This window comes from Thermobia domestica, chromosome 16 (assembly GCF_964235325.1).
Source record: "Thermobia domestica chromosome 16, izTheDome1.hap1.1, whole genome shotgun sequence".
Lineage (NCBI taxonomy): Eukaryota > Metazoa > Arthropoda > Insecta > Zygentoma > Lepismatidae > Thermobia > Thermobia domestica.
In genome coordinates, this window is record NC_137469.1 from 181004192 (window position 1) to 181028551 (window position 24360).

The following is a 24360-nucleotide window of genomic DNA, read 5'->3' on the forward strand; positions in this document are numbered from 1 at the left end:
ATTTTTTTTAGAACGGAAAATTTTCCGGAAAAATATAGGGGAAATTTTCCGGAAAATTTTCTACACATCAGTACCTACTAATCAACATTAATGCCAAATTTGGTTTTCCTAGCCTCAGCAGTTTGGTATGCTTATTCTTTCGATATAGGTTTTAAGTGGCCATCTTGGATTCAAAGTGGTCATAAATTTTCAATTAAGTTTCTGTTTACATTTTGACTCATCGCCATTTTGCACAGGGTTGTTGTAGAGAGTCGAGACTTGCTGCATTGTCTTTCATTTTACAATTTCAAATTATGTGCCACTTAACCCCCCTTGCCATTTGAAAATTTTGAGTTGGACCCCGTCTGGAACCCTGCGGGGGACCCTGGGGCAAAGTTTTTTACCCCAAAAAGTTTGTCGTTGAAAATGATGAGATACGTGTTGGCCGAGTTTTCCACTTACCCAACCGTTTCGGAACAAATGACTTGGTTCAAACTATTCTGTCAGGTAATTTTTTGTAGTCCTTACATTACAAAATATGTTGTAACTCACGATATTCCGCCCGGTGGAACGTATAACTTTGGGATTCGTCTAGTTATAACATATCAAATGCAAACACAATTGTCTCGTTTGGATCTCAGCGGAGCCACTGCGTGACCAGGCCCGCAACCAGAGGGGAGCTAGGGGGCCCTGGCCCCCCTAAACTTTTCGTGGTTTCTCTAAACTTTAACACTAATGCTATTATTAATACAAAAACCACAATTTAGCTATTGGTAAGAAAATGTTTAATGACTTTCCCCCCCCCTAACATATTCATGGCCCCCCAAACCTCTGTGGCTGGTTGCGGGCCTGTGCGTGACCCTTCCTTGTTAGAGTCAAGGACTTTCCACTCACTGCCCTAGTTCCGTTGAAATTCTCACCTTTAATTGCTACCTCCTTCCCTAACACAAGAACACGTTAGAAAAGCGATGAATATTGTATTGTGGGTATGCAGTGCAAGTTCCTCTGTCAAACCGAATTTTTAAAAGTGAGAATTAGATGTTTAATAAATTTCAATATATATCCTACTTCGCCAACTTCGGAGGATTCTATTCCATCAGTAATGAATAGAGCAACCCACATTATGCTTTATTTTTTTGCAATTATTCTTTATTTTTTTTCCAAATTATGCTTTATTATGTTTTATTGTTAATTTCAATCATTGTTTTATATTAATCGTGTATAATGTATAATATTTACTATACATTAAATATTCTACTTGATCTATTTATTAATATGCAACCAGTTTCTTTCATTTTTAATGAACTTCCTACTTAATGCATTGTAAAGAGATATGCTTTACTCGAGTCATTTTTTTATCACTTGTGTGCGTCTTCGAGGTGCATATATACAGAAAGGAAAAGTAGAAGATGCCACCAAAAAAATACAGAAAGTGCTCAAGTTCAAGAGGTACACATAACAATACAGTGTCTAGTTCTTGTGTACTATTCATTGTTGGCGGAAAGTTTTCTTCTTTTCCTTTTTTTCTTTCTTTTCTTCACGTCAAAGGACTACACCGAAAAGTTTACAGAAATAAAAATTAGCTTTTCATTGTTGCATTGTGTTTTCAATGATTTTGCTTTGTAAATATTGGTTTTAAAAAATATATATTAATACAGTATGTTAAACTTACAGTTAAACAGAATTTTCGAAGAATTGTGCTATATGTTTTAAATTATGCTTTATGCTTTATTTTCTAAAATTATGCTTTATTGTGCTTTTACAAATAGTTTCTTCTGGACTCTTAAACAACCAGAATCATGTTCAAGGTACGAACCCTATGTCTAAATTGCTATTATGCTTTTGAGTTGCTCTAGTAATCAACTTCACTCCACCCAGTAGCTAATAATACAAAATTAATTAATTGAGTTTGTATAGACAAGTGTTAGTTATTTCCTAATATGGATAGCAACACTGTTATTTATAGTAAGACCTTTGTTGACCTAACTTTTCGCGCATATTCAGTTCTTTCAGTGGATGAGATTGGGTCAGTCGTTGGGCGACGTCACTGTTCGCAACACGTGGGAAACAGAAATCGATCGCTCTGCAGACAACTTGGAAGCAGTTGGCCGTCTGCCTATCCGCGAGTGCAGGTGATCGGAGAGGCTGCCAGAAGCCAGAGCAGACTTGAGGCATGACAACATTCGCACAAAATACATAACTACAAGGAATTTCGCCAAAATACGCGGTGAGTAACAAATGCTTTTGCTTTCATGTTATCTCAGAATATAAAATGCTTTTTTAAAGTATTTTCTCAACCTGCCGTGTGTTGAATATCTTGTTGTTCGGAGGAATGTTTCTTATCGCGCTTCATCAATTCACGCGACGTCGTCAGATTAAATGAATATTCATAGCAGAAAACGAAAGGATGAAATGTTGCATAACAACAAACATTTCTGAAGGGTCTCGTGTGTTTCAAATGTTTTAATCACACACCGAAATCATAATCTCAGTGTAACAAAATACAGTACAAGACACATGTGTTATACAAGATTAGTGGCGTGATATTATCAATTAAGTTTTTCGAGATGAAATTTCAGCGGTCTCTGCAAAAGTGGTCCGTTAAGACTAACAAATTATCTCTGATTATATTGCTGAAACATCACATCACTTAATGTGAAAATTAAACTTTGTGCGTGTGCGTCATTTCTTTTAATATGAAACTGTTGAAAATTTATTGTCATTTGTTCGCAAAATTAGTGTGTTTCGGTTTCCGGCCCCCTTTAGTTAGAGGACATCTTACTCTGAAATAATAAATATATGTGCTCATGGCGTGAACTTCAGTGGGCAGTGAATTTCCAACGAGATTGTTCTGATTTTCATTAATTAAATTGATATTGAATTGCCACTATTTATCTGCCGTAACAACAGCAAAGAGAATATCGTATTACATTGTCCTTCGTAAATATTGTTATTTGTTGACAGTGGCGTATTTAGGATTTTGTTTCGGAGGTTGTGCTCAACACGGGGAAGCAGGGGGCAATTGCCCACCCGAATTTGTGAATTAACTATATTTTAATCGATTGTCTACTAATGTACTAGGGAAAAAACGTGAAACTCGTATGTCGGTGGAATGACGGTCCTGCAGACACACGTTGAATATTTGTAGTCTCATTTCAAGTTAACTGGTTTCATTAAAAAAAAAGGGGGGGGAATATTGAGTTTTATCTGTGTACGTTTTTACCTAAAATAAAATGTTGACACAAGTTGAAGCTGAAATATACTGATTGCAGTTTTAGTTGTGTGTAACACCAGCCGTGCAAGTTGTTGTGAAACACCAGTTTTGCTTATCAGCTTCTCTTAGTTTTGGTGTTACTAACGACGGCCGACTTGAATCACAACTAACAATGCTCGAAAGTATGATAGGGAAAACGAAAGAAACAACTAAGAAAAAGAAACAGAAGAGTAGAGTGGACGAAAGAAAGAGAGAGAGAAAAAAAGAACGCATTTCTTACACGGAATGAAATTTGACAAATACAGCATTATTTCTAAACAAAGAGCATAAGAAAATGGAAGGTTAATGAAATTCTTGGAAATGGTTAAAAAAAAAAAGGATTATTGTTGTACGTGGAATGTGAAAAATCAACAAATTTATTCCGGGGGGGTCCTTGAGCCCGATATCCCGCTACATAGCCACTGTTTTTTGAACTGAAATCGTACTTAGTAAGATGAACTCTGATTCATTTTTTCTAAAACAATCCTAGATATCTGAAAAGTAAGAGATTGCATTTTATGACATGAATATATTTCACACGGAGCACAGAAAAAATTAAACTTGTCCTATAATGATAACTCCTTTGAAGCTCATTGTGCTGGTAGGTCCTAGCTGAATCATCTTAATTCAAGCTACTTCCAAATTATCCTATGATAGTTTTATTTCCCATCAATAATCGAACCTGGTGTCACGCACGCCGAAGCTACGCGTTCCAATCAATGGCTATACCCAACACCTTTTCTGATTAACCAAATTAAAATGCCTGCAAGGAGTAGTGAACCCTACACCTTCCAAGGAACATAAGACATTGCATTTTCTAATTCCTGGCGGACACTTTACTATAGCGATAGCGTCAGAGACATCAATACTTTTCCGAACGAGTTTTACTTTAGTAAGCTTACATGTAAGCTTGTCAAGAAAACTCTGCTGCCATATTCTATATTTCTTTACTCGTGGACGTCCGCCAGAGGGAACAAGATGGGGCAATAGCTTTTCCTTGGAGTTCAAGTGAATGAATAATTTTAATTAAGTTTTCGAATTTTCTAAATGTTATTCTCCAATATGTATGATACTATGTGGTTAGTGAGTTACAAAATCATTTGTCTTTTTGCTGAAACTATGGCGTGAATATCGTGATAGTACAATACAAATAAGTCCCTGCGCGACTTCTTTTCACGCCTTTTCCCTTCCTTTATCTCGAACTGAGCGTTATGTTACAAAAGGACAAATAATTTTAAATGGCAATAATAATAAGGATAGAAACTTTGCCTCTCCTGCGAAAAATCCTACGGACGGTCGAGTGTTACTTAAGAGTCTTCACCACAACAAAATTAAACTACCGCAGATTTTTAGATTTTCCTGCAATATCTTCAAAACAAATAAAAATAATCGAAAAGCAAAGACGTAGTGCACTGGGCAATATAATTTTGCATATGATACCTTTACGACAACTCACCTATCTGCTTTTGGTGTGCCACTATTTACAGAACCCCCCCCCTCCCGAAAAACAAATGCTAAATCTATCGACAGTTGCAAATAGAAAGCAAATAGGTGAGTTGTGATAACGGTATCATATGCAAAATCATATTGTCCAGTGCACTACGTCTTTGCTTTTCGATTATTTTTATTTGTTTCGAAGATATTGCAGAAAAACTTTAAAATTAGCTGTAGTTTAATTTTGCTGTGGTGAAGACTTAAAATTGGTTTCTTGTTTTAAAAACGCTAAACTTACCGAGAGAAATTTAAATATATAACCAAATAAGAACAATACTTTTATCTTCACAATAAAATGAATCTATTATGCACTCGCGCATAACTAGGAGGAGGAACGTGTGACCAAGGAGTACCCAACATTAAGCTTTAGGCAGACGCGCACCCACAAAGTTTTGTTGGGAGGAGTACAAAGTTTGGAGTTTAATAGTACACCCAACCACAAAAGTATCTCTCCCCTAAGCAGTGGTGCCCACCCCCCTCATATCCATGACGCACCCGCCTCAATTGTCTATCCGTAGGTGTTCTTCTATGAAAAAAAACTTTTCAATTAATTTTTACACCCCCTCAAACATATTTATATAGATTTTAACCACCCCAAATATTTCAATGACGCAGTTTGCATCATAGCCCCCCTTTGTGGGCACCCCTGCTCTAAGTGCTCTAATTCCATTACTTGGGGTCCAGGTCTTTTGCAGTTGAGAGAACGCCTATACAGATGCAACCCAACTTACACATAACTTTTCTCGGCACTGACAGCAGTTGGTAGCACTGAGTCAAGTCTCTATGGAAGTACAATTGTGAGTAGATGACGTACGAAACATTTTTCCATTCTGAGATCAATCTCTCTGGTTCAGAGCGTGTTGTCCAATGAACATCATATGTTAATCTCAATATTGTTGTGTATGTAATGTATTTTTTTATTATATACTATATATTCAAAGAAATAAAAACACTGATCACATATGAATCAGAAAATGCTTGAAAGTAGCTGAAAATATCAAATCTAGAACAACTGCTGGAAATAACTTGGTAAATGATTGCCTCCATTGAGAGACCTTCTCCAATTCTCATTCCAACATCTTTTTCTTTCTGGAGGAGAGAAGATCTTGCTTGTCACACTGAGTATGCATCGAAATTAAAACAGAAACGAGCCTGGCCGGGATCCGAACCCGGGTCCACCAAAGAGAAGTTCAATGCGCTAAACACTCACCTACCGCACCATTTAAACGTCCTACCAAACTAATACCTAGTTAAAGTCGTTTCATGGAAAAATATAAACAAGATACTCAAATATAACAAAAACAAACAAACATAAATAAAATATAAATAAGAAAATATAAGCAACTTGTGTGGGTGTCTTAATGACTTACTCGAGATTTCCTTGTTTAACTCAAAAACAAGTTATATAGACGTTTCTTAATGAGAAAAATATCACGAAACGTTCTTCAAGTTGAGGCTACGCCACCGGAAGAGCCATAACTTGTGAGGGGCAGGGGCAACTGTCCCCCTCCCAGAGAAGCTCCCCGCCGTTCGAGGGGGCTCATTTTCAGACAAAATTTTCTTACTCCATATACGATAGGAACATGAAAGTAGAAATGAAGCATCAAATAGGGTCCCTACATTACATAAACAAAACAGCACACTAAAAGTAAATAGAACTAAATTGTGTCGTAGACCCATTTCAGTAAAAAATGTCTACTATTAGGGGCTCTAGAAATAATATTTATTCGTATGGCTTTGAGATTTATCAATATTGTCCCCTTAATAATTTTGTCATGTATGGAATGGACCCAGGGAGTAACTAACGGAACCGCAGACCTTGCCGTGCGGAAGGGCCCACAGGCTCCGGGGCCCATAAAGATTAAGAAAAAGTTAGAGAGAGGGGGCCCAATAATTAGAAAATCAACTTTTTCTAGGGGACCCAAATAAGCTTATTTATGCTTGCCCGCCCCCCAGAAAAGAATCAAAGTTACGGCGCTGGTCATCGGTTGCAGGGATGGTTCCGATTTACATTACATTTCGTTTTTTACCGTAACTTGTAATTTTAAAAGAAGAAAAGACGATATAAATTATTTTCATATTCTTGGAATTGTATCAAACGTGTAGAAATATGAGGGCTGTCTAAAAAGTATCCGACCTTTGGCCAGAGAAATAGTTGCGAATACCTGACAGATTCGGGACCCTAATCCTCTTCAAAGTAGGCCCCTTGTGTTTCCACACACTTAGCCCACCGATCCTTCCACTGCTGGAAACACCGCTGGAAGTCTTCTTTTGGAATGTTGTTCAGCTCCGTCGTCGTGTTCCGCATTATGTCTTCTCTACTCTCAAAACGGGATCCCTTCAGAGGCGTCTTCAATTTTGGAAACAACCAGAAGTCACAAGGAGCCAGGTCTGGAGAGTAGGGAGGTTGGCGAACGGTTGTAATTCCATGTTTGGCTAAGAACGTATGGATTAATTGGGATGAATGTGCTGGGGCGTTGTCATGATGGACGTGCCAGTTCTTCGCTGTCCACATGTCTGGTCTTTTGCGCCGGACTGCGTCACGGAGTCGCCTGAGAACATCTTGATAGTACTCCTTTGTCACTGTTTGTCCTTCCGGTGCGTACTCGTGATGCACAATTCCACGGGCATCGAAGAAAACAGTCAGCAACACCTTGATTTTGCTTCGTACCTGCCGCGCTTTCTTCGGCCTTGGAGAATCGGGATGCTTCCATTGAGACGATTGTTGTTTTGTTTCTGGGTCGTACCCGTACACCCATGACTCATCTCCAGTTATCACGGAATTCAGATACCCAGGATCAGTGTTGGTGGTGTCCAGAAGGTCCTGTACAACGTCAAAACGGGTGTCTTTTTGTTCCTTAGACAACAACTTGGGTACAAATTTAGCAGCCACTCGTTTCATGTTCAAATCGTCACGCAAAATTGCATGTGCAGAATCTTTACTCACTCCAACATCTTCTGCAATCTCCCGCACTGTCAAACGGCGATCTGCCATCATCAAATTTCGCACCCGCTCAACAACAGCTGCATTCCGAGCAGTTTGGGGCCTGCCACTACGCTGCTCACTCTCGACTGATGTGCGGCCATCTTTGAATCGGTTGAACCATTGTTTAATTTGTGTTACACCCATCGCATCTTCTCCAAACACCTGCTGAATCTTACGAATTGTTTGGCTTTGAGAATCACCCAGCCTTTGACAGAATTTGATGCAGTATCTTTGCTCAATTCGTTCAGTCATCTTGCGAGAAACACTAAATCCGACGAACACTACCAACAGCACCTCACTTCGCGACCACCAGCTCACGACTGGCACACGCGAACGCGGTGAAAAAAAATTCAAGCATGCGCATTAAGGTTCCTCCTTCCACCGTGCACGGTGGCGCCGCCTGAGAATCACTACTTTGCGTGGAAAAAGTTAAGGTCGGATACTTTTTAGACAGGCCTCGTAAACAGTTCTATGTTTATGTTAAATAACTACTAGTTTATTTTCTTATATTCATATGAGGAATTTGTGGCAAGTTGAACCGGTGGCACTAGCCGAGTGTTCCCGGGCGTTCGGCTTCTCATCATGAAGCGCAATCCACTAGGGGTTCGAATTCCTCTGAAGAGCAAGGTCGGAATTTTAATTGTCCTCAGTATTTCTGTGTTCGTGTCCCTGTAGTGTTTGAAATACGTCGAAAGGACATGAGGTGCCAATAGCGAACAATACTCCGGTTGGGGCGATTTCTTAAAACAAAATTGTAAAAGCAGGAGACTCCCATTGCAGCTACTTGGGTTCAAATCTCGTCGTGGTAATTAGTATTTTTTCTGAATGGGAAGACAATCTTTATGTAATTGGTATTGTAATTATGTTATTCCTTTAATAATAATAATAATATTATTATTATTATTATTATTATTATTATTATTACCACAATGGAAAGAAAAAGTAACATACTCGAAGGTATTCATAGGAACAGAAAATATATAGAGTATGTCAGATGTTTCTTAGGTTTACACATGAACGGAATAATATTATTACGTTTATGGATTTACAAATGAAATTATCATTTTACAACAACAAGAAATGGAATACAAAGATTTGTTAGTTGATAACAGTAATACATTTTGTTTCACCCTTCTTCTAAGTAGAAAGGTGAGGTGACATCTTAAATAGGATCATTCTCCTGAATTGCCAGAGCCAGAATCGAACTCGCGTCCCCAACATTATGAAACTAACACTTAAGCCACTACTATAAGACATCACTGTTCTGGGAGAAGGAAGAAACGGAGCTGCAGTGAATTCAGTAATTACATGCTTTTACGATTTCAGTGTAATAATGCTGAAACTTTCTGATTTCAGTCATGATAAAATATTAAAGTATTATGCAGACAGAATAGTCCAGAGAAGTCAACTTTAAATTGACAACTCAAATGTACGGAGGCGCTGCCGTATGCTCTCGCCTCGGGCCTGATTTTCCACGGCACGCCATTGGACAGATTGGAATCTGGTGTTTCAGGGCACTGGATTATTTTTTTAAGTTAATTAGGTTAACGAACCTTCCTCAGTACCTTGTTTCCTATTTTGACGCGTTTTACTCTTACAGTTTCTCCACTAACTCTTTAAGAACAGGGCAAAAACACAGAAACATGGAGGACAGTAAAATCACAAAACACTATTAGCGCGTTCTTACCTTGCCTAAAGTAAACCAATAAAATATGGTGAACATGTAATTTTTGGTCTTCCATTTTCTATCTGGTGTCAAATCCAGAGTTGGAGTGGGTCAGTGGATAAACAGTATGTGCCCCACTGCGATGCACCACTCACCGTGATCCACCACTCACTATGACGCACTCTGAGCCACCAACCCTCTCTGCTCACTGCGTTGTAGACAGCATCTTCTGACGCAAGAAAACGCCAATGAACCACAAAATTACTTCCCCAAAATATTTTAAATCGATTATATGTGTGATTTGTTTACATTAAGGTGAGTCTAAAAACACTTTAAAAAAGTAGCAAAAAACTACCCCGGAGGGGGCTTGAGCCACCAACCTTATGATTACTGGGAGGGTGTTCTTCCGACTTCGCCACGGAGGCGATGAAAGAGACGTCGCTTGTAAAGGGACAAATCGTTGAGATCTTTTTAATTTGGTCAATCAGAGTGCTCTTTTAACCGTATATATGATGCGATAACTGCTTGGGATAAGATAAAATGTGTTCGCCATGTAATTTTATAACAAAATGACGCGCGTGTATTTAATTTATTTCATAGTGCTATCATACTCACTTTCTAAAGGTCGACGACAGTTGCCATCTAAATTTATACAATTATCGCATTCAAGATTTTTCACTTCATGATGTTGAGGCAGAGGTTATTCTTGACCCCCGGAGCTCACTTGAGGAACAATTCGTCAGGAAAAAAATAGTATATAATAATAACCGCATGTACATCACTGGCGATAGTTCGTGTTGGTCCCTTCGCGATTCTCCGCGACAAATCGAAGGAGCGCGGACCAAAACCAGTCCTCGCTGCGACGCGGTGGTAACTTTAACACACCAATGCGAGATATCTGTTTCGACTCGATGAAACCCTGCCAGCAGTGGGACCCTAGCGGCAATCCTTCGACTCGTCTCTGTATAGACGATCGACGTTTACCCGCAAGTGGGCCACTAGGTGTTGGCGACGTTTACGGCATGGGGTAGGTCCATGTTTCATATAGCCTCGCTGGTGAAAGGGACGTTAAACTCAAAATCAACTCAACTCAACAAAAATGCAGTGCTTCGCTTCATATATCCATATATGCTTATCATGCGCTTTATAATAATTGCTGAAGCTTGTTTATTATATGCAGCGCTTAGACCACATGGCAATGAACCCATAAAATTGTGAGAAAAATAGACATAAAATTTGTAATGTAAGATTCTGCATGTTGATTTACGTACCTTGATTTGGGACTTCCAAATTTCATCCGTTTTTCCACTGAAAAGTATCGATAATTTAACGGAAATAATTAGACCATGATAATTTAATTGAAATTCATCGTAATTTTACCCATGACAAACATTTTACAATTTTATATCGTAAAGGTGAGATCAATCGTTATTGTAACAGATGGGTGCTTGAGGGATTGACCGTAGAAATTCAAACTCCGATTAGTTAGAATTTAACAACCTGGTTTTATAACAAGTATAAACTCTTCAGTCGATAGAAAAGAGGATGTGGATCATGTATCAGAGTTGATGACGATGTGTTTTGATGGGTCAGTGGTTCATGGTGGGTGGTAGGTCGGAGTGGGTCATGGTGGGTAGTGGGTGAATTATAAGTGAAGCATCAAACAGGTTCACTACATTACATAAACAGAACAGCACACTAAAGGTAAATAAAACAATAATGAGTCGTGGGCCCATTTCAGTAAAAAAATGTCTACTATTAGGAGCACTAGAAATAATATATATTCGTATATTATTGTCAGATTCGTCAATATTGTACCCTTAATTAATTTGTCGTGTATGGAACGGGCCCAGAGGCGTAACTAACGACCCCACAGACCTTGGTGTGCGGCAGATTCCAAGAATTTTAGATATCCTCTGATCTTATTGGCCGATACAGATAGGACATCTAGAGTCATGACCTACATATAGCGGAAAATTTGAGGCAAACTGCTATCGGCCCTTGTGGTCGAGTGTTCTAGGGCAACGTTCTAGTAATGAAAATAGTTTTTGGCGTGGTTTCAGACTTTGCTCAAGGATTTTTTTAAATTTTCATAATACTTTTATCATTAAAATAAGCTTGCAGTTTTACTATACGGATCGATAGTAAAAGTAATAATAATAATAATAATAATAATAATAATAATAATAATAATAATAATAATAATAATAATAATAATAATAATAATAATAATAATAGGAACGGGTTAGAAGCCCCGCAAAGGTTGGTTAGGTTCTGTTCTCTTGCTCAAATTTTTCTGTACATTTTACATGACCAACTTCAAACAGCTGGCTAGAGTAGCGCGCGAATACTGAAACTCTTGAAATCGGCGTAAATGCTGCTGGCTCTTCTTCTTTGGAAATTAGAAGTTACGATGAGGAAGAATAGTAGTAATTTAAATCGGGAGCAGTTAAAAACGATGTGTTAGCCTCAACTTGAAGAACGTTTCGTGATATTTTTCTCATGACGAAGGTCTATATAACTTGCTTTTGAGTTAAAGAAGGAAATCTCGAGTAAGTCATTGTGACACTCATAAGGAACGTCTTCTCATACGAGCATTAGTAGTTTGCATAGTTTTACATACAACGATTTTAACTAGCTAAAAATTTAGATAAAAAGTTAAGTGACGCGGTAGGTAACTGTTTTGCGTATTGAACTTCTGTTCGTCGGGCCCGGGTTCGAATCTCGGCCAGGTTGAAACTTTTTCAAATGTTTCAATTTCAATACATACTCAGTGTGACAAGAAAGATCTTCTCTCCTCCAGAAAGAAAAAGATGTTGCAATGAGGAGAACTGGAGAAGGTCTCTCAATGAAGGCAATCATTTACTAACTTATTTCCAGGAGTTGTTCTAGATTTGATATTTTCAGCTACTTTCAAGCATTTTCTGATTCATGCGTGGTCAGTATTTTTTATTTCTCTAAACATACAGTACATAAAGAAATAGTACATTACATACACAGCAATATTAAGATAAATATATGGTGTTCTTGGGTTGCATCTGTCTAGGCGTTCTCACAACTGCAAATCACCTGGACCCCAAGTAATGTAATTTAGAGCAGTTAGGGAAGGTACTTTTATGTTGAGTGTACCATAGTTACGCATATATAGTATCGAATGTGTATTATTCCAGTGGAAAAAATAAACGATGAGTAATTTTTAAGTAATAACATCTATATATGCTCACGAAATATGATAAAATTAGATTGTCTTTATCAGAAAAGGTATAGTGGAGTTAGTAAGGACATACCTTTAGTCAGGGGTAAAAGTGGATCTGAAAAGGTAGAGAACGCATGACGTCACTCCGTCCCCTGTGCCTATCTTTGCCCATTGTAGGTTTTTTAGGAAGTAAGGGGTCACCGTAGATATTTTTCGGAAGTTGGGTAACGATGTGCCCCCCGCATTCCCCCTCACTTTTACCCCTGCCTTTAGTGGATGTTAAGTATTTCTAAGCTAAACAAATATAGTTTTATTAAGAAAGTGTGCATTTGTATGTTGAGTTACGAAGTTTTGGAGGGGTCCAGAGACAGTGAACATTCCCTGACTGAGTAGTCCGTGCCAGGACTTATTCGATCCGAGACGCTGAGAGTTTGTGATGGCCATCTTGTCCGTGGGTTTTCTCGGGATTCTCCTGTTTCTTCTTACATCCTCATACCATCAATAGTTTGAGAATTTTTCAGTTTCATTATCCATCCGTGTCGTTTGGCCTATAAGGCACGTCTGTAAAACTTTTTTTTTCTTTTGTCTTGTGTAACCTCTGTTAGCATTGGACATTGAAACATAAAGCGAATTAACAAATGTATGCTGTTTAATAATTATAAACTAGTATGGAACAGTGCGGCATTTGCTGAGTGGGTGTTTCTTCAAAACGTGCTCAGCTTCGAGGCATAGATGACGTCTCAAGGTTAATGCAAATGAGCCGTAGGTACATCAACTGAATTTCAGTTTTTTTTTTTTTTTTTCAGCCCTTAAGCCAGAAATTTGGAGAGAACAAATTTTCTTAAAGCATAAGCATGTAATTAAATTTTAATAAAAGCTATGAAATATACGTTACAAATTTCAAAACACTTCATATATTTCAACAATATAGTACTACTACGACAAAATTTAAAAGCTACGACTATAATATTTAATAACAATGAAGAGCTATTATTTGAACATGGACTACTCGTAGCTGCCAGTGAGTAGTTAGCGGTCTGATCACCTATGCTGCAGTTGGTTCGGATCCACCTAAATCTCCACACGTACGTCTGAAATAGGTTTACTGCTGCATTTATGATGTAGTAACAGCATGTTAAACTTTAGCCAACTTCTTTTTTGACGCGTGGTTGCAAATTTACTCAGGATATATATGTAAGAGACAAGATTTTTTAAAAATGTAATTGTAGAATTTCGTTCGACAATACCTTACTGTACGCAATCGTTTCACTCTCAATTCAAGTGCTGTATATCTTTTGGAAAATTTCTAATCGAACGCAATTCCTACATTGTTTACTCTTGAGGTTAGGCTTTTTCCTGGGCGGTTAGAGTGAACGCCTTTGGCGTAGGAAATCCGGGTCCGATTTCCGGCGGGAGCTCATGTGGTTCGGAACCCACGTTAAAACAGTAGGTCCACGTCTGAAATAGCCTCACCGCTGAACTGACACTAAACTCAAAATCAAATCAAAACAAATCAACGATTTCCCGAGTCACTGATCTGCCATGATATTTTACACGTCAATAGTACGGTAGGGTTTCTTAACGTTCGGGGTCGAAATACCTAAGGGGTCGCGAAGGGAGCTAAAAAAGATAAATGTAATTTGGATCTAGTAAAGGAAAATATTTTTTTTAAAGATTGTTTTCCGTTTCTTATTTTAATAGGCATATTTTAATTTGCATACTGTATATACTGTCAAATACAACAATGAATGTAAAAGAAAATGTTAAGCCAATAAAGAATCATTTAATAGAACAATTGGAATAAAAGAGAAATAAAAAAAGTGCAAGTGCAATGCAAATAAAAACGTAAGCAATAGTAGAAATAACCCAAAAGCTTATCACAAGTAGAATTAGGAAGTTCCTTACGGGGTCGTTGGTAAACGGGTGTGAGAAAGCTATTCTACGGAAAGCAATGTCTGTCACTGTTAATGTCTTCAATCAATTGAAATGAACTGATCTAGTGACCAAACACCCTCACGGGCAAAGTTTTGCGTTCCTCTTTCTACCTCTTTCACATAGAAGTCACTTGAACTCTCTAGGAGATGTCCCCACAGGATTCCAAGTCACTTGAACTCTCTAGGAGATGTCCCCACAGGATTCCAGGATCATTTTATCAAAATTTAGGTTAAAAAACAGCAAGCAACTACCTACAATATCTCAATGAACACATATCACAGTATAATTATTTTTCGTTGCAGTTGCGTATTCTCAGGTCAATTGATGTGCTCCTTTGGCTTAAATGTCATTGTGACTGGTAGCACTCAGTTTAGCGACCCCGAAAACTATCGATTTGAATACTATACTAATATATTTTGTTTTCAATTATTTTTTACACGTCACCCCCTCACACCCAGTTTCCCCCTCAAAACAGGAATCGGGCTAAAATTATATCAGAATTGTCAGCAATTAATTTCAGAACCCCGAAAAGTAACTTTAGGTGATTTTGAACATCGGACATATCCTTTTATGTAGACAAGCCCGCATAAGAAACTTGTATTGTTGGTTACATGCAAGACGTAAGATCTTTAATGAATGTGTTCTATGTGAAATATTAAGTTTTTTACATTAATTTAACACCCCCGCCTCCCGAATGCCTTCTCAAGTTGAAAATCGGGAAACGCCTTCGTACACGATTAGATCTAGCGAAAATCTCTGTGGAGAAAATTTAGTGGCTACAGGTGACTGACTCCTTTTTACAAAAATATTATTACAGTCACATATTTTTATTTATTAGTATAGATAATATATTTTCCACTTGTGATTTACGAAAAGGTAAAGCATTGTTATCTTGGGTACGCGATGGTTGCTTATCAGCGTTGCCAGACTTACAGCTCGGAATTATTCCAAAACCTGATCGAAATTATGCTAGATTCGGTCAAATTATGCTAGATCCTCATAATTACTAATTCAGGAGTTAAAAAAAAAACGAAGCTTAGATGCGATAACGTTACTTAAAATATGCAGAGCGGAAGAATGCGTGGATAGAACTCAATACTTCACGCACCATGCTTTAACTCAACTAAACTAGTGCAGTCGTTGCCAGTTTCAATGGCGTATATATCGTATAAATTAATGCAAAGTGTTTGTTTGCATATTTTGAAAGAAAATTACCTCGCAGCATAAGCGAAGTTGGGAATTGTGTGCCTGCTTGGGAAGGGGGGGGGGGGCAGATTTTTGGTCGGTCTCGGACCTTTAATTTCAGGAATAAAGATGGTAATGAAGTCAGAAATAAAGATGGTGAAGTTGTCAAAAAATTGAGGGGAGAATGGCCCCCATACTCTGCCCATGCCTCTCAGTTAAAGGATTAGAAAACCCTGAGTGGAGCCACACACACAAAAAAAGCCGTTTCTAATTTACTTCGGAAAATAAGACTGCCTGTATGGTTTACTGACTGTATGAATCAATGGGAAAGGATACATTTCTGCCGTTCTTTTTCTTCCCACGACCAACTTCTTTCTCATCTCCAGGTTTTTCGGATTTTTGATAAACTTGCTGAAATTATGCTAGATTTGGGCAGGATGCTAAAAGCAAGATGCTAGATGCTAAAGACATACAAATTATGCTAGATCTAGCATCATTATGCTAGATCTGGCAACGCTGTTGCTTATCTTTATTGTTGCCCGTAATTATGAAGTTAGATATACTCCCCCCTTTAGCTTACTGTTAACTTACCATTGTTAAGAATGCTAGTTACGTGTATATTGCTTTCGTGTATATTTGTAAAGAGAAGTATATTATGGAGAGCAGTTTCTGTAAATTAGATGATTGCTTAGTTGATAGCATTCTATGTTAAGGAGGGTTTTGCTCTGAGAGACTATATTACAGTTATTGATTAATTGATAGCTAAACATTTGTGGAATACTTTACCATGTAGATAATTTTTCATTTATTCGAAACTCTCCAAAATGTCCCATTATTCAGGAGAAAGTAATATATGTACTACACATTGACAGGATGTCTATTCTTTTCATTTTTAAGTTTTACGTCCCACGTATATGCCGGCTAGGCTAAACGAGACGGTGATTATAAGAAATGAATGAAATGGTGGAATGAAGAAAGTCGGAGGAAACGGGAGAACCCTGAAGAAACCCACGCACACGGTGTTTGTCCACCACAAAGCTCACTTAGCGCGAGTTGGGATCAAACCAGGGACCCCATGCACGACAGGATGTCTATTATCCCAATGGGATCCACGTTTTATCTGTGTACGAACATTCTCTATATACACCATTTCAAACTGTCAGTTTGAAACTAGTTTAATAGGTTACCGTATAGTTCATTTAAGGGTGGTAAATTTCGAGACGATACTGAGACTCAAGATACCAAACACGCGAGACTAGACCGATGCAGACACTTGTATTTTGTTCTGTCTCGAATATTGACATAAATTACTGTAATTAGTTTTTTTTTATACTCAAAAAGTAATATTAATATAAACAATATAATGCAACAAATAGTCGCAGTGATGGTCGTATACCCGGGACAAAAGGGGACAGTAGCACCACTGGGTACATCCAAACTATTTTGAAGACCTCATAATTTTTAGTTCAGTTTGAACATTTTTTTCTTTATTCTCTTTCCAGTCATTTAAATGACTCAAAGAATATGTTATGAAAATCTTCCGAAACTTAATTTCGTAAAGCAAAGCATGTAAGCTTTCAACTTTCCAACATTATTTTTCCACACAGTTTAGAAATTTTCCTGAGAAAGGAGTTTTTCAGAATTTCTTGATGTTTTATTGCAACTGTTCGTGTGAGTAATATTAGATACCAACTGTGTTTTGAAATTGACACTAAAGTGTTAAGATTCGAAGAGAGTATGAAGAGCAGAAATTCTAGAGTAGGACAAGGCAAGAGCATGAAAATAGAAAAAAAGACGATAGGAAACCAGAGAATTTGTTAGCACTATCAGGTTTTAAAATACATAATGGAAATTGGCTGATTGCTTACATTGGAATTTTCCCTTTCAATACTGAGGCTACCGTAATGCCTTCAAATTTCTTGATGCTCTCCCACAGGAAATGGAACCTCGGACTCCGTGCACCAAAGGCGTGTGCGCTAGCCAGTAGATTATATAGTAATGTAAACTATTGAAGTTGATTGATTAAAATTTAGTATTCAGTTTTGATATCGAGGATAAATGATACAAAGTCTGTTGGTTAAAGTGGGATCGGAATCATTATTCTCAATGGGAACTGAGCCCGCAAACTCATGCACAAAGAACGCGACATTAAGTTTTTTAAAGTGATTTTTTAAAGTTAAAATTGTTAATAGCAGTATGCTTGTAATCTAAAATTGGAATTATGCCTTTTATATTCATTTTATGTAATGCATCTAGTCTCATTATACAATTTCAGTTTTTAACTTCCCCTCTCCTCGTTGTAAAAATATGAGTGTCACTGAGTCGTTCAAATGAATCGATTCATTGTAGTGAGCGAACTATTGAGCGGCGATCTCGAATCGGTTTGCCCATCACTAATTGGCCCATCACTAATCACACAATACTCCTCCCGCTTCTCTCCATTTTGTCCAACGTTTTGACAAAATTAAGTTTGTTATTTAAGAGTAATAATGAAATGTATCAAACCAATCAAAACATAAAATGTTAGAATAATAATTAGGAAAAAGAATTGTTCCAAATAATCATTCTTTTCTTTTGTGGTCCCCTCTGAGTGTGTGTGAAATTGGCAGAATCAATTTTCGGAAATAAAAAATAAGCCATGTAGAGCGTTTGTTTATCGTGTTTTCACTCGTTTGTTCTAGATTTGTAAACAATTTGAATTTAAAACAAAATGGGTGGTGCCAACTTCACGTAGCAGAACCCATTTTCGGAAATCAAAAATAAATCATGCAGAGCGTTTGTTCATCATTTCTTCACCATTTTTTCCACATAGAAATTTCGTTTGTTCACAATAATTTTCGGCCAAAAACAAAATCGGCAGTGGCAACTTCACATACCTGACAAAAATGCGTAAATCGAAAATAAATCATATAGATCGTTGTTCAACGTTTGTTGACATAAAATTAAGTTCGTGGACGATTTTTTTAAAACAATTTATGCAATAAATAAATAAATGAAATGAAAGGTACGAGCCACCATACTAAAATTTCTCGCTCTAATTCCTTTATGTTATACTGGAATTACTAACAAAAAGTTTTCTTGCGGAAAGCAAACAAAATTATAGTACGTTTTCCGAAACCTTTGGTGGTATATATTGGGGTTACTACTGAAATATTTGTTTATACTTGAGAAAACTGTTTTTAAAAAATAAGACTTCTCGTCAAGATTAAAATACCCCTTGTGAACATTGTCATGGATTGATTTACGCAACATGATAGGGTTATTATTAAAACATGGATTTGTGAAATATGAATATGATTGCGTTTCGGAAAATAGTCTCTAGAAAACTCGCCTTGAAGAGTGAATAACCTTTCGTGGATACTTTCGTATAAAGTAATTGATGCAATATTAAGAGTTAATAAAATGTTTATATGTAGAATATGAAAAAAAAATCGCCTGACAAGGGAACATCTTATATTGAAAGTAGCGTTGGCCAATCAAACAATGTGCAATCGATAGAGGAGTGAACAAAATTGAGATATCCAAAGTTTTACGGGCCGACACCCAAAAACACAGCAGATACATAGGAAAGAAGAATCTATAATCATGCGAAAATAGCAATGCAAAAGATACACTGACACAGAAAGAACTTCAAAATGATTAAAGTAATCAAAATGGTATTTACATAACAGTATAGTAAGCAAACATTATACCCACAGACATGCTCAATAACATCGTATGTAATGCAGTGTTGCCAACTGAGCACAAAATGAAGTTTTGTTAAATGGTACGGAACACAAATTATAACATGTAAAAAATCTAATTATGAGTAGAACCATACCTAAATCATGGTGTACAACGTTGCCAATATTTGAAGATAGACCTATATGAATTCCTACATGAATCTCGGATGTAGAAGAGTACATACAGTACGAACACACTGCGGAACGCTTTATCAACAGCAACACTGAAAAATTGACTCCCAATAATGTGTGAGGTGGTACAATATTACGTGCATCAGAAAAGTTTGCCTGCTAATCAATCCAAGAGCATGCATCGTTTCAGTTTCGTGTGTTGTATTTGATACTATTCTGATTTTCCACTTGGGCAAACCTGCTTCCACACTGGGCTTCGTCCCTTATTTTCGTGCTTCAGTGATTCTTGTTTGGGTTCTCATATTTTGGTTTTAACTAGTTTGAATCGTGTACTGTATGTTCTTTTCTACATCCGAGATTCATATAGGAATTCATATAGGCCTATCTTCAAACGTTGGCAACACTGTATATCGTGACTTCAAAGGTATGGTTCTACTCAGAATTAGGTTTTCTAAATGTTATAATTTGTGTTCCGCGCCATTTAACAAAATTTCATTTTGTGCTCAGTTGGCAACACTGCATTACATACGATGTTATTGAGCATGTCTGTGGGTGCAATGTTTGCTTACTATACTGTTGTGTAAATATCATTTTGATTACTTTAACCATTTTTAAGTTCTTTCTGTGTCAGTGTATCTTCTGCATTGCTATCTTCACATGATTCTAGATTCTTCTTTCCTCTGTATCTCCTGTGTTTTTGGGTGTCGGCCCATAGAACTTCGGATTTCTTACTTTTCTTCACTCCTCTATCGATTGCACATTGTTTGATTAGGCAACGCTACTATCAATATAAGATGTTCCCTTGTAAGTTACTTCTAAGAAAATATTCCAAAAGGAAACTCATTCCCCCAGAGCAAACTGTCCATTATTGATTTTTCATAAGAAATGACTTTGTACTGTTACTAAGTGTTTTGTAAGTCTGTTTTGTACTGTTACTAATAGAATATTATTTATGAGGTATAAAAAATTACCTAATACGTTTCTGAGAAAGTACTTCGAAAGAACTTACCTTCAAGGATAAACTACCTCTCCTAGATTTTTGTCAACAGAAGTGAGTTATTGCATATTGTTAGGTAAGAAATGAAATATTAATAATATTTGACTAACATTGCCTCAATCATTTCTGAGAAAATAGTCCGAGAAAACATTAATCTCCAGCAATAAATTAAAACTCATATATTTTTTCACAACAAATAACAGGTACGATATTGTCAGATTATTAAAAAAGTAAATCTTCATGAAATATCAACAAAACAGCCTGAGTCGGTTTTGAGAAAATGGTGGAAAAAGAATCGCCTCCATGCCTGAATTATCTCTCGTGGATTTTTCCTACAAAAATTATTTAAACGATAGTATGTGGTTGTTAATGAAATATTGATATATATGAAATTGTTAGAGATGTTTTCTAAAAATCTCATACCCTTCTGTAAAGTACCCTTAGTTTTGGTAATAAGAACTGAAACTCAAAACTGAAAATAAGTTCTGCTCCGTCGACGTGGTAGCGAGCATTTCTTATGTTTATTTAAACTTTTATTCATAATTTTGCATATATTGTTTAAAAATCGCCAGCAAATGATATTTTTATGTGAACAATCGTAAACAAACGGACTATGACTTATTCTTAAACTTACAAATTCTGCTATGCATATGTGTCGGAAATGAGCCCCTTCGTGGCTGAGCGGTTAGCGTACGCACCTTTGGTGTGAGAGATCCGGATTCGATTCCCTGCGGGAGATCATATGGTTGAGATTCAACGTTAATCAGTATGTCTTGTCTCATATAGCCTCGCTGATGAACGCGACGTTAAACTCAAAATCAATTCAATGTATCGGAAGTGTTTTAGAATGGCTATGTCCGCCCTTCCGTCTGTCTGCAGACAGAAGCAGATCAAAAAGTGGTAAGAAAGATCAAAAGCTGTTTTTGCAATCGATTCAGCGTCCCAAGAATGGATTTCATCTCCTCCGTTAATCGTCTATTGAAAAAGAAAGTTGCAGAAATCAATCATCTTCGGTTTCATCGTTGATCGCCGTATAACTGAAACGGTGATAGATAGCGACAAGTGTTTCTTGCAATCAATTCAGCATTATACTGTGAAACGAAACTCACTTGTCTTATTCAGGGTATCTACTAAAATTCAAAAATGAAATTTCGTGACTTCTTGGTGACCTTTTCTTTACCAAACCATAAAATTTCGTATCATTTTCGAGAGCGAATTTGGGTGCGAACTAGGCCGAATTTTCATGCAAGCGATAGAAGAGTGCTTTGCTTGCGATTTGGTGGCATCAAAAGCCGACCATACACGTTTTTGGTGGTGAACTTTGATGTTTTATAGAACAAAAGTTTCCAATCTCTACTTATATTTGTACAGATAAAAAAAAATCGTGACCCAAAAGCTAAATTTCGTGACTTTTTCTTGACTTCCATGACCATATAGAAGTTGAACCTGTACAAGGGTACTTGTACCAATGTTGTAAGTTAGTTACTCATCACGTTACAAATATCAACTGGACACGATGAAGTTAACAACTTAACAACACGATGAAAATGCTAAATTTTAAGCACGGTTTTATTAAGTGTGCGTTAAGTGATAAGTACAAAAATGCCTATGTTAGAACTGCATTTATAAGGCGATTTTTTCCCATACTGTTATTTCTTCTTTACTGTAAGTTTAGTCATCTATGTTCTATGGTATTTTATTTTATGTTTATCGGTAGAAAAGGCAGTCATCATATCATGTGTGTCAGTGTAGCCTTTCAGTTTCGCCAGGGCTCAATTACTGCTTTAATCGTGTTTTTTTACATACATTTTAGTTATAATCTTTGTATTTGAATATGGGTAGTACAAACATAAACGATGTGGGGTTTCAGATCCTTACTCAATCTGCTGCTTCGTCAAATTTTAAGATTATGCATGCAAATGTCCGTTCTCTTTTTCCTAAAATTGACGAAGTACGGCTACTCGCTGTCTCCACAGAATGTTCCATTTTGATTATATCGGAAACATGGTTGGACGATTCTATAAGTACAAGGCAAATTGAGATTCCAGGATATTCAGTCATTCGCGGTGACAAAGGGAGGGGTGGAGGCATGCTGATTACTACTTAAAACATATTAAAGTGAAAGTTGTTGACTTTCAATCTAACGATGTTTATCAAGATATAGAAATTTTAAATCTTGTTCTTAATGTGAACCCTGGTCAATTGGTTACTGCTGTATGTAGATCTCCCAGCATACCGTATAGGGAATTGTCAGCGATCGAAGATGCCGTATTGGAACTATATCCACAAGTCGACCAAATATTCGTTGTTGGTGACTTCAATTGCGATCAACTCTGTCCAGATAAACAAGAAACTATTTACTTGAAATCTATTATTAACTTATTAGGTTTCACACAGTTAATAAATGAACCCACGAGAGTCACTGAAACTATCGAATCTTTGCTAGATTGAAGTATTACTGACACACGGAACAGATACACCCATTGGAACATCAGACCACAGCGGAATTCGCGTCACTCTCAAGCTTCATACAATATCCAAAACTCCCGGAAGAGTAATTCAGTGTCCTTCTTATGCTTCATTTAATACTGAATCGTTTTATCATAAAGCACAAGATTACTCAAATGGAAACAATAGATAATAGAGTTGAATTCTTACAAAAGTCTATAGTCTGTAATTTTGATAATCATGCACTGTTCAAAACGAAAAGGCTACCTAAGAACACTCTTCCCTTTATTTCAAATAACACAAAACTTTTAATGAAGTTGCGTGACCGTGCTTACAGAAAATATAAAAGAACGAAGAATCAGTTGCATTGGGAGGATTACAAACGCTTGCGTAACTTCACAACTACTGTTGTACGACAAGAAAAGACTGCGTATTTTTCTGATCGTATGAGATCTACTAATGATGTACGTAACATATGGAAAACTTTGCGTGATCTTGGTGTAGGTAAAAGCGATTCATGCTTGATTATTCCAGATGACGTAAACGACATTGAAGCTATAAATTCATTTCACAAGTGTCTTTAAAATGTCTGAAACAAGCACTGAAGTACTTGATCAACAAACGCATTGGCTTGCATGGCTTAAATTAAATAGCAATACTGAAACGTTTAAATTTCACACTGTAAACGAAACAGAAGTTAAAACTGCAATACAGAATATCAAGTCCAACGCATGTGTTTGATGGAATAACAGGAAAAATGCTTCGACTGTCTGTTCCGTTTATTTTAACTCCACTTACTCACATAGTAAATTACTCATTAACTCAAGGTGGTTTTCCAGAATTGTAGAAGCGAGCGAAGGTGGTTCCACTGCCCAAGAAAAAAGTTGTACAGTCGCTTGATGAACTTCGTCCCATCAGTATACTTCCAATTATCTCCAAAGTACTAGAAAAGGTAGCATTTCAGCAATTAACAACTTTTATCAATAAAAATGAAATATTGCCTGTTACTCAATCCGGCTTCCGTAAAGAACATAGCACAACCACAGCCCTTTTAGAAATTACAGATTCAATTTTGAATTCAATAGAAAATTCAATGGTAACAGTTTTGGTCTTGCTGGATCTTTCAAAGGCTTTTGATCTAGTAAATCATGAACTCCTACTGGCCAAAATGAAATATTACAACTTCTCGGAATCAGTTATTAAATGGTTCCAGAGCTATCTCTCTTGTAGACAGCAACAAGTAATACTAAGAGGAGAAAAGACTCATGTATCTACCCCATCCCTGATAAAGGCAGGAGTTCCGCAAGGTTCAATATTAGGTCCCCTATTATTTTCACTCTTTTCAGCAGATCTTTCTACAGTCATAA

The 24360-nt window shown here is 37.0% G+C and overlaps 1 protein-coding gene across 1 annotated transcript in view; it reads left to right on the forward strand.

Annotated features, from left to right (window-relative positions):
* The first annotated feature begins 2001 nt into the window (after positions 1-2001).
* LOC145673528 (carcinine transporter-like) overlaps positions 2002-24360 on the forward strand; it is a 146609-nt gene continuing 124250 nt past the window's right edge. Inside the window, exon 1 of the mRNA XM_081743317.1 lies at positions 2002-2206. The gene's annotated coding sequence lies outside the window, so the exon portion shown is untranslated. The remainder of the gene's footprint in view (positions 2207-24360) is intronic.